Here is an 11,712-nt window from a genome sequence, read left to right as displayed (position 1 = left end):
AATACTTTTATCAGTTGTGTAACTCTTTCTGAGAAAATTATGTTGCAATGATGAAGCCATTAATCAAACCACTGACACTTTGCTATAGCAAGAGTTATCTTAAATCTATTCAGTTCTTTCAGAAGTGAGTAAGTAAATGTGATCATTTATCCTCTGGATTTTTTTCCCCCAAAGGGTCAAAGTGAATGAATTATTTGTAATTCAAAACTAAGGATGAAAAAACTGAATAGTAAGTTGCATCACATAACATAATTACTATTTATTGTCAATAAGATATTGTGCTTTCCTTTGCAAAGAGAAATGGACAGACGCATCAAGCTCTAAAGAAGCAAAGTCATGCAAAAGTTATTTTCAAATAAGCAATTCCAAAAATATCTGCATTAAATGTGTTGCAGTTTTAAACACCATGATAAATTGTACTAAATATAATTAATAAATGCAAAATGTGGAAATAATATAACTAAGATATATACAACTTGAGGAGGAAAAAATCTAAAAGATTATTTTAAAAAATTCAGGAACATTTAAAAGGAAAACAAGGAAAGGATATCTTAAAACTCTAAAGCAGGAGTGTCCAAACTTGGGAACTTTAAGACTTGTGGACTTCAACTCCCATAATTTCCCAGACAGCCTGCAATGGCTCTAAAGCAATGTTTCAGCCCCAGAGTCCCTGTGTTATCTGTGGAATTCTGGGAGTTGAAATCCACACATCTTAAAATTGCCAAGGTTGACAAACACAACCCTAAGCTATCTGCCCTAATTATTATGGTAAGTAGCTAGTTATGGTAATCAGCTAATACTGCATCACCCATACTCATGAAAGATTTTAAATAAAGAGATTACAAAATTTAATCTTAAGTAAGGAACTTTATCACTTAAATAATCTTTGACTGGCTATTTTGGCAGTATTTTATTTCTATATTTATTTAAAAGGTATATATGGCAACTCATCTTGTGAAATACAAGTTTGGGCAGCTCAAAACAATTAACAAGAAAAGAACAGTAAAGACCAGAAAACCAAGCATTTGACCTACCATTTTCAATTCATCAACCTATACAATCTTTGGGTTCTACCCTTACCTTATACATAAAATGTGAGAGCCCATTGGATCAGGGCTGGGTTGCTGCTGGCATTGCTGCTGGTTTGCTTCACACGCGCTTCACAGTTGACTGTAAATTATTCTGTGAAAAATATACTATAAAACACTGGGGAATCAGTTAGGGGGCGTGGCCAGCCTGGGTTGCTGCCGGTTCTGCGACCAAGGCCAAAATATCACTACCGGTTCACCCAAACTAGTGTGAACTGGTAGCAACCCGCCTCTGCACTGGATCCTGGGGGGAAGGTATTCCACAGAATAGGGACTGCTATATGAAAGAATTTTTTCCTAGGTACCATTGTAACTAAGGGACAGGACCTGGAACATTCTGGCTTTATCCAGTCTAGTGAAGCTAGAAAATACTCACAAGTGAGAGGTGATCCTATACATATATTGGCCCTCTAAGGCTTTAAAGGTAATAACCAGTACCATGAATTGCTTCCACAAAGAAACCAGGATCAGCAAAGGGCAAACTGAGAGGTGGCCAGCTTTGCAAAAACTGCCACATTCTGGATGAGTTGAAACATCCCAGGGGGTCTTCAAGGACAACCCCTTATAGATAGCATTGCAGTAGTCTAACTGGGAAGTGCCTGTGAGCAAGGCCTCTCAATCCAGGAATGGACCAAATATTTTTTGGTGATTAAGCAGGCCCTAATGCAGGGGTATCAAACTCACATTGTCACATGTGACATATCGGGACTTTTCCCTCTTTCACTAAAAGGGCATGTACGCATCCAGCCTGTGGGCCAGGAGTTTGACAGCCCTGTTCTAATGCATAGCAAAGAACATTTTCTAATATCATACAGTTGAATATATTTCCACCCAAGTTAGAAAATAAACAGTATCAGAAGACAGCAGAAAGACTGACACTCATATCAAAACTTCCCATGTGACAATGTTTTGCTGCATCACCAGATTCATAATAATTCTGGCACTCAACTATACAAAAATAATAGGTTCCACCATTTAAATAGGATAAAACTGTTAAGTGAGAAGCTAGTAAGCTTGGAGAAGAAAATAGGACTAATGAAAATTACTAGAACTTGTTATTACTTTAATCTGCTTCTATATGGACCATGCAAAGGACAGCCTTTGCCCTTGAAACAGTATTGCTTCCTGTGAGGAAAGATAAATCTTCTTTTAGAGGGTGGAGCAAACTCATTTTCCTAGATAAGAAAGTTTTGTTCAGCCTTCTCAGTGTGAATATAAAACAGAAGGACAAACCTGAATGCCAGTGTAATAAGTAATTGATGGGCTATGGATACTAACAAGGACATGCCTCCATATCTCTTCTTAGAGCTAGGCCAAACACTTGTTAAAAGTGTAGGTAAAATCCGGAGAAGGAAGAAGCACAGTGGAAAAAGAGTGCATGCCTCATTCATACAGCTTTTGAAAATAGATGGATAAAATGTAGCCAACACACACACACACACACACACACACACACTTCCATGTTGTGAATCCTCATTTTTTAAAATTTCCTTTGAGTGGAAATCAGTGACATGTTGACTGCTAACTGGTCATAGGAAAGAGAGAAGTCCAGTATGTGTTAAGTATACTCAAAAATCTCCATGTGGTGATCCTGAAAATACGTAGAGTGTCCCAATTTTAAAACTTGTTGGATAAAGGAGGAGAGAGTTCTCCAGAAGTCACTTGTAAGCTTTTATTTATAAAAGCTATTTATTGGATGAAAAATTGGCATTTGGAGGCAAAAATGGGACTATGCATTTGATAATCCAGTTACCATAAAATAATTGAAATTGAAAACAAGTAACATACATAGGATGGGATCCAAAGTCTTAGATCTGCTGGGCCTAAGTATATAATGCTTTGTAAAGGTATATCCTAGAGCCATGATGGCGAACCTATGGCACGCATGCCACAGGTGGCACGCATGCCACAGGTGGCACGCAGAGACCACTCTGCAAGCATCCAAGCCGTCACCCCAGTTCAGCTCCACTGCAAATGCGCCTGCACCTCCTGCCTGCCAGTTGATTTTCAGGTCTCTGCCGCACATGCGCGTGGGGAGGGGCAGGGTGCATCACATGTGTATGCACAGGGTCATGAACGTATGCATGGGGAGTGGGGGGCGTTGCATGTGCATGCATGGGGCAGAGTGCACATGGGGGGATCTCGTACGCATGCAGGGGGTTACGTGGGGGGTGTCACACACACACTGCATTATGTGTACATGTGTGTGCACTTTCGGCATGCAACAACATAAAGGTTAGCCATCACTGTCCTAGAGCAGGGATCTCCAAATTTGGCACTTTAAGAGTTGTGGATTTCAACTCCCAGAATTCTCCAGCCAGCCATGCTGACTAGGTAATTCTGGGAGTTGAAGTCCACAAACCTTAAAGTTGCCAAGCTTGGAGTCCCTATCCTAGAGGAGCCTTCCAAAGATCCACCAGTGAAGACCTTCAAAAATATTTCTGTAATCCTTCTCCATTGGCCATTGGCCTGTCTGTGCCACCCCAGAAACTACACCTGTCTCACTTCATGAGCATGCCACAAAAGTTCCTCCAAAGGTGCCACTTAATTGTTGAATGAAAGGGAAATGATTAGAGAAATCCTATCAGTTACATGTAGCTAACTTAATTCAAACTGAAATCCAGTTGAATTAAGTTATGTGTATGGTGCACAGCAAAATATGAACTGTTTCTTGAAAAAGTTTATGCAACACAGGCTCTTTTGTGTTCTCTATATAGCAGTGGTTCCCAACATGGGGCCCACACTCGACAGGGGGGCAATTTGATTTTTAATGGGGGCAATTTGAGCCTTGTTTAAACCAAGTTAATGGCCTTTTAGGCTTCCTCTGTGTAAGTAGAGTTCACTTTCTGAGTAAAGTTAGTATATGTCACAAGGCGGAGCATCAGGATTTTAGAGATGCTTAGGAGGGGCATGGCCAAAAAAAGATTTGGAACCACTGCTATATAGATTGTCTAGGTACCTTTATTCCCAAATTAATTTAAATAGTAATGAATAATTAGGCCCTTTAATATGTTAGGAAGGCCAAGGGTATTCTTATATTTCTTTTCTACCAGGTTTTCTATTGTTCACAGTGAGCACAGTGAGCACCAACATTTCACAAAACCAGTTCTTTTAAACCCCACAAGATGTGGAAAATGTTGGTTCCATGGTAATGACACTATAAAACCAGATAAAAAGATTCTGGGCACCTATTTGCTTTCAAACAAACGTGTGCACCTATAGGAGGAATTTTGGCAGAATATATGACTAAATTCTAAATGGTAGTGTGTCCTTCCTACATATACTATCATACATCATGCCAGCTAGACAGGACAGCCTTTGCCCATGTTCTTTTCTCACTGTGGAACACATAAATTAAAATGATACACATATTTACAACAGCCAGAACCACTCTTTAAGTGTATAGAAAAGCTCTCCAGGTGACAGATTATAGCACACTGGAAATGAAATGACAGATGATTGCTTTTCTGAATTCAGTATATTGGAAAGTGATATACAGGATGCAGCATCACTTTACACCTTTAATAAAAAAAATCAACACTTGGCTCTCTACTCTGAAATATAACTTCTGCCTAGAGCAGTAGTAAGTCAAGAGACAGGGAATTCAACTTGACACTGAACTAAATAGAAGTTGGCCTCTCAGAGCAAACAAAGCAACATTTTTGCAGTAGACTAGTTTCCCTGTCAATGGGGAATAGAGTAAAAATGCATCCATCATCCCTACAATTAAACACTGTAGTTTTTGAAAACTGTTTTTAATGGAAAAAATATATATTATGGACCGAAACAAGAAGAAACAAAATTTAGACATACAGAAATACAAGTGAGTTTCCAATGGCGATGAAAATCAACTCAATGAAAATGATTGCTGGGAGATTGTTCATCAGCGGCTGATGAACAATCTCCCAGCAATCATTTTCTTTCCTAAAATTTATGTTTGCAAGTGGTGAAGGAGGGCATACTCAGTAGGGCTTATCCAATGCCCAAATATAATCTTGCTGATTTTATTGGACTGATTTCTCCTAAAAATGGTTTTCTTATTCAAAGAAACCTAAGAATTAAGTTTTCTGGGATTTCACTGCTTATTTGATTGATTGAGTTCTATAGCCATCCATCTCAGCAAATAATTCTGGATATCTCACATCACCACAATGTAAAAAAGATGTTGAGACTCTAGAAAGAGTACAGAGAAGAGCAACAAAGATGATTAGGGGACTGGAGGCTAAAACATAAAGAACAGTTGCTGGAATTGGGTATGTCTAGTTTAATGAAAAGAAGGACTAGGGTAGGATCCTACTGGTTTAAAAAACAGTTTGCTGAGCGCTCACATGTATGTGCGCAATTTAGAAAACTTACCTTCCAGATTGCTGCTTGGGAAGGAAAGCAGCTGAGGCGCAGCAATCCACTCTGACTCATGACTCAGCTGAGAAGATAACGGTACGTAAAACACAGGGGTGGGCAGGCAGGGGAGTGAACCGGTTCACTCTAGCTGATCTTTGGAACTACAGGTTCACCTGTACTGGTTTGAACCAGTGGAATCCCACCCCTGACTAGGGATGACATGATAGCAGCACTGTTCCCTCTAAGGTCCGCGGCTGCGCGGCCGCGCAAGTTGCAAGAAAACCCCGCGCAGCAGTTTCTATCTGCCGCGCAGAGATTTCTGTAAAGGAAACGTGTGGAAGTCCTTTGCAGGCGGCTACAACTGGATCCAGCAGTGCTGTTGGAGGAGGAGGAGGTGAACCAGCCTGCCACCGCCAGCCACCGCCAGCCCCGCCGCTCTTCCCACCCCCTTCCCAGCCCCACAGTCCAGCGGTCGCAGCAGAAACAGCCCCGGGTCTCCGCTACCGCTCCCCGCATTTTCTGGACAGGGATCCCTTGGAGAGGGGATTCCTTCCTGCGAGATCCCGGCCATTTTCACCCTCCCCAGGCTCTCAGAAGCCTTTGGACCCTAGGGAGGGCAAAAAAATGGCCCCAAAGGGGTCAACTGGAACTTTGAAAATACTGCATTTCTGGCTTCCAGAGGGTGCCCCCAGGGACCCTCCGGAAGCCAGAAACAGCTCATTTCCTAATTTCTGGTAGGCCCGTTGGGCCTGTTTTTCACCCTCCCCAGGCTCCGGCCCTTTGGAAGGCCAAAAATCAGCTGGCCAGTGCACGCATGCATGCTGGAGCTGATGGCTCGCATGCCGGCAGATATGGCTCCATGTGCCACCTGTGGCACACATGCCATAGGTTTGCCATCATGGGCATAGGATTTCCTGCCTAAGCAGAGGGTTGGACTTGAAGACCTCCAAGGTCCCTTCCAACTCTTATTCTATTCTGAAACGTTTCGGCATAGCTCTTAACGGTGTGCCATTTTTTGAAATTTCCAAATGTCAATGCCATCTCTGGTTTCTTATGTGATTGTTTTGGTTTCACATACATTTGAAAAAGCTTGCTGTCATGATTTTTTTTTTACTGAAATACCTAAGAAAACTTGCAAAAACTAAATATAAATATTTGTCAAGCGCCTGGAAAACCAGGAGATTCAGGCAGTTCAAATGAATATAAATATTTATTATAACCTTAGGCTTTTTACAAGAATCTGACCAATTAGTGGTTAAAGAAAATCCATGGGAGATAAGAGACGCATTCAAAGTGGGCTGGACTTAGATTTCTTGTGGGCAGGCAGGGACTTGTGACTTATGACATGTTTAACCCTTCCTCGAGCTAAGCTTGGTCATTTCCTATAATATTTATGTTAAAACACAGCCTATGATCTAAATATTATTCCATATCATCTTTGGGAGGAGATGGTGAATTAAAGACTGAAAGTGTAATTCTGTACATACCTACTCAAAAACAGCCACAATGAGTTCAGTAATTCTTATTCCCATATAAACAGGTAGAAGAATAGGCAAAATTAAAGAGTAGGGGGGAAAAGTTGAATGGGAGCCACTTCTCATAGTCAATTCTCATCAAATTGTACATTAGTTTTATCACATTAAGCACAATTTAATGACTTCTTCTTGTGAGTTTCAGATCCCACTGATTAATAACTCAATACTTCATTTCCTTATCGCTAACATCCTTACTTTGATTAAAGACAATGAAGATTTATGGGCATGTCCAGATGAAACGAGAGGAAAATTGAATGGCTGAAAAGGAATTGGGAGATTATATCAAGCATTAGGAATAGCCAAAAGAACAAGACAACTCCTCTAAACGTTAAAGATGAGATTCAAGAAATATCTAAATTCCAAATTTTGGAAAAGACATTTTTTTCTATCAATAAAAATAATGACATAATATATTTCCTTCCAACATAGTTTTAATAACATTTTATGTGGAAGAGACAAATCTTTATGTGCGATTTGATATTTTAAATATTTATGTGATGTAGTTAGATGATTTACATCTATTCTTTTTTTTTTTTTTTTTTGGTAATGCTCCAAAGATCCAGGGAACGGAAAGTTATATCAAGCAATCCTAATCAGAATAATGAGAAGAATCCAAATGGAGAACAATTGATTTCATTTTTCTTGGAACAGGTGTGCTATTTATGTTGCTGAGTTTTCATATTCCTTGTTGACTCAAAAATATTCCAATCAGGTAGAGGTGGGTTCCTATCCATTCAGTCCGGTTCGGCCAAATAGCAATATAGCAATAGCAGTAGACTTATATAACGCTTCATAGGGCTTTCAGCCCTCTCTAAGCGGTTTACAGAGAGTCAGCATATTGCCCCCAACAATCTGGGTCCTCATTTTACCCACCTCGGAAGGATGGAAGGCTGAGTCAACCCTGAGCCGGTGAGATTTGAACCGCTGACCTGCTGATCTAGCAGTAGCCTGCAGTGCTGCATTTAACCACTGCGCCACCTTGTATGTAGTAACTCCGGCAGACACGTTCTATCCTCTGCAGCGCCATCTTAGTTTCTGTTCTGCACATGCACACAACAATCTTCAATGGAAAAAATGTACCCTTTTCCCTTTTTAATGTTGTGCACATGCACAGACCATTTTAAGTGCAAATGCCCTGCCCACTCGCCCCACCCAGTCACTCCTTACCTCCCAGGTGGCTTCCCTGCCTAAGCTGCCATATGGTGCTTCCCCTGCACCCCAACTGAGCTGCTGCCTCCTCCTCCTGCCTACAGGTAAGTCTCTCTAGCCCCACCCACTGGAGCTTGCTGCACTCCCTCCCCCCATACCCACCAGGCTCATAATCTTCACTTTCCCCACCCCTTCCAGGATCCTCACAACCCCATTTTGGCTCCCAGTGGGCTTCAGGCAGGCCTGCTAAGCCAAAATAGAATGTAGGGGGAGGGCAGGGGGGCACCCATTTTGGCTCCCAGAAGGCTTTAAACAGACTTGCTAGGCCCACAATAGGGGGGGCTAGCAAGCCTTCCTGCAGCCCCCTCGGGGCAAAAGCAGGGGGGGGGGCTTCAAAAGATCAAGAAAGAAAAAAATCCTCACCATTTGGGGATCACCAATTGCATGGAGAAGAGAGGTCTTCAAACTTTAACTGGGAACTTTAAGACTTGTGGAGTTCAACTCCCAGAATTCAACTCTGCTGGCTGGAGAATTCTGGGAGTTGAAGTCCACAAGTCTTAAAGTTTCCAAGTTTGAAGACCTCTGCTAGCTGCTATCCTTAGCTCAGGCTAAGCTAATCAATAGTGGCGCTCTAAGAATGTCAGATGACTAATGGCATGTTCTCAGTTTCAAAACATCTGGCTACGTCTGTCCTACCAAAGACCACCTGGGGTTCTTCACAGGGAGGGAGGGAGGGAGGGAGGGAGGGAGGGAGGGAGGAAGGAAGGAAGGAAGGAAGGAAGGAAGGAAGGAAGGAAGGAAGGAAGGAAGGAAGGATTTATAATTTAACGGACTTTGTAATCAAAATAATCTTAATCCATAAAATCAAGGAGTTTTTTTCTTCAGGCATTTAGCTTAGCTCCCTCATATAGTTCTCTAATAGATCCATTATACTTTATCCCTAATTCCACACAAAGATTTATAAGGCTTTGAACTTCTAAATAAGAGTTAGGCCCAGGTAAATGGTTTATACATAGCCTTCACACATTAAGTGGCATGATGCATTTCAGGCAAGTTCATCTTGAGTGAGCTTAGGGCTCTTCCCCAAGGCTCAAGATAGATCTTTGTGGTGCTTCTTCCCGGTTCCAATTGATATAGCTCAATGTCCTAATTTTCCATGCAGGAAAGGTTGTTTCACCTCCCGCTCCCCATCTGCTGCCCTCTCAACATCATCAGCCAGGCAAGAAAAACTCTGCCCATTGCTACCCTCCAGTGATTGGAGATGGTTCTGACAGATGACTATTCTTGCAGGTTTAGCTACCTACTAGCACTTGTTCCTGCTCCCTGACCCTCTGTCAGACTGGAAAGCTATTGAGCTTTGAGAAAGGACAGGTAAAGTGGATGAAAGCTCTTTTTTCCACCTGTAGAGAGACCTGCATAAGCCCAGATAGTGGTGACAGATGCAGGAGAGGAACTGCACAAGCTGGCATTTAGTCTGCCTCTTTAACACAATCATCACCTTTTGTTCACACGATGTGGGAATATAGGTTCAGTGCTCTCCTAGGAGAATGGCAAACCCACATTAAAAGCAGTGTGAATAACAGCTGATAATTTTGAAGGAAGCAGGGCTTTGCTATGAAACTGCAGGGAGATAAAACTGGGTCTCTCTTTTGCTTACTTAACTATCACCCAGTTACTTGCTATATGAGTAGGGGGACCATATGTCCCGATTTGGCGGGACAGGCATGCCTTCTCATAATTTTTCCCGCATCCCGGGCCATTCCCAAAAGATCCCACTTAATTTTGGCACCTTCTTCGACTCGCTCCCCCGCCCATCCGTTGCCGCTCGCATGGGCGGGGTAGCATAGCGAGTGAGCAGGCAGATGGTGGTGGGATCGCCGCCCACTGCACTGCAGCTGACTTACCCCGGGCCGGGCAGGCTGGGAGGCTTTGGGCATCCGGGTGGGAAGAGCGCGGAGGAAGGCAGAGCGGCGCTCAACACGACTCTGCTACTTCTGCTGGAGGAGCCCCTAGATAGGGAAGGCGGGTGGCAGGGCGAAGCAAGGGAGCGCAAGCGGCAGATCCTGGGCTCATATGAAGATGGAGCTCTCCAGGCACAGGAGCACTGGAAAAGTGCTCCGCTCATGCACCCACCGAGACGGAGCATGATTGCTCGCTCGCTCGTTCCAGCCCTGCCTGCCAGCACGCTAAAGTGCCGGCATGACTTTGAAGTGCTGGCTTGCAGCAATCCAGCCCTTCAATGTCATGCCGGCAGTTTAGAACTCAGCCGCCGTTCAGCGAAACATCTTTTGCTGAATGGCGGCCGAGGGGCACGCTAAAGTGCCGGCATGACTTTGAAGGGCTGGCTTGCCGCTTGCCTTCCACGTCGGCCCACGCAGAAGTCAATCCAGCCCTTCAAAGTCACGCCGGCAGTTTAGAACTCGGCTGCCGTTCAGCGAAACATCTTTCGCTGAATGGCGGCTGAGGGGCACGCTAAAGTGCCAGCATGACTTTGAAGGGCTGGCTTGCCGCTTGCCTTCCACGTCGGCCCGCGCAGAAGTCAATCCAGCCCTTCAAAGTCACGCCGGCAGTTTAGAACTCGGCCGCCATTCAGCGAAACATCTTTCGCTGAATGGCGGCCGAGGGGCACGCTAAAGTGCCAGCATGACTTTGAAGGGCTGGCTTGCCGCTTGCCTTCCACGTCGGCCCGTGCGGAAGGCAATCCAGCCCTTCAAAGTCATGCCGGCAGTTTAGAACTTGGCCGCCATTCAGCGAAACATGTTGGGTGGGAGACAAGAAGGGGGCAGGCTTTATGCGGCCGGCGTGGAGGTGGTGTTCGGCTCCGTCTGAACTCGGGCGCCATTGTTGGCTTGAGAACCGCTCTCTTCGGTTCGTGAGGACGCGCTGGTTTCATCTATTTTGGCAAACGCGGTGACACTATCTGCGCCGACAGAAGCTACTGGTTGCCGTGGGAGGACCCGGCTGTCTTGCCTCCACGGCTTTCGTTGACTCTGCCGCTGCTTGTGCAAGGGAGGGATTCAGGACAGGACAAGGAGCAGCTGAACGCTTCTCTTAACCTGCTTTCGAGCACTGCCTGGGCAGAAAAGATGCAAGAGCTCTCCCCAATCGCTCCAAATTGGCTGGAGGAGGAGGAGGAGGTGGTGGTGGCTGATCCGCTGATGCTCAGATCCATTCCATTGTATTTGTATCCCCCGTAAGAGCAGGCATGCATGTTGCCTGGATCTCTATAGGATCCATCCATGGATCTGCCGGCCCCATAATTTAACAGCTGATAGTCTGGGGCATTAGGGTAGCGTCCTGAGAACGAATGTACAAAGTAATAACTCATGTGTGTTTATACCTTGGAGGGCTTGATTTGTGGGGTTTGTGGTGGTTATAGCCCCCATGCTTGAGAATTTATGATGTATTAATGAGTTATAGCGGTGGTGCCTCCCCCTCCTCCGCTAGGAACACCTCAGCTGGGCAGGCAGGGGTGCTCGGCTTTGCCAGCTTCAGCTCAGCTGCAGTGTCGGTCAGCAAATTTTAAGAAGAGGCACTGGACAGCCGCTTGTCTAAAATGGATAGGATCTCCTGCTTGAGGGGGGGGAAGGACTAGAAGA

The 11,712-nt window shown here is 44.2% G+C and overlaps 1 pseudogene; it reads right to left on the bottom strand.

The window, feature by feature from the left end:
• Positions 1-10,902: 10,902 nt before the first annotated feature.
• On the bottom strand, positions 10,903-11,441 carry LOC148049384 (homeobox protein Hox-B5 pseudogene; annotated as a pseudogene).
• Positions 11,442-11,712: the final 271 nt, after the last annotated feature.

Source organism: Thamnophis sirtalis, unplaced genomic scaffold (assembly GCF_051295495.1).
Source record: "Thamnophis sirtalis isolate CommonGarterSnake01/CBP01778 unplaced genomic scaffold, rThaSir2_p1.2 scaffold_1, whole genome shotgun sequence".
Classification (NCBI taxonomy): Eukaryota; Metazoa; Chordata; class Lepidosauria; order Squamata; family Natricidae; genus Thamnophis; species Thamnophis sirtalis.
This window is presented reverse-complemented; position numbering and strand designations above follow the sequence as displayed.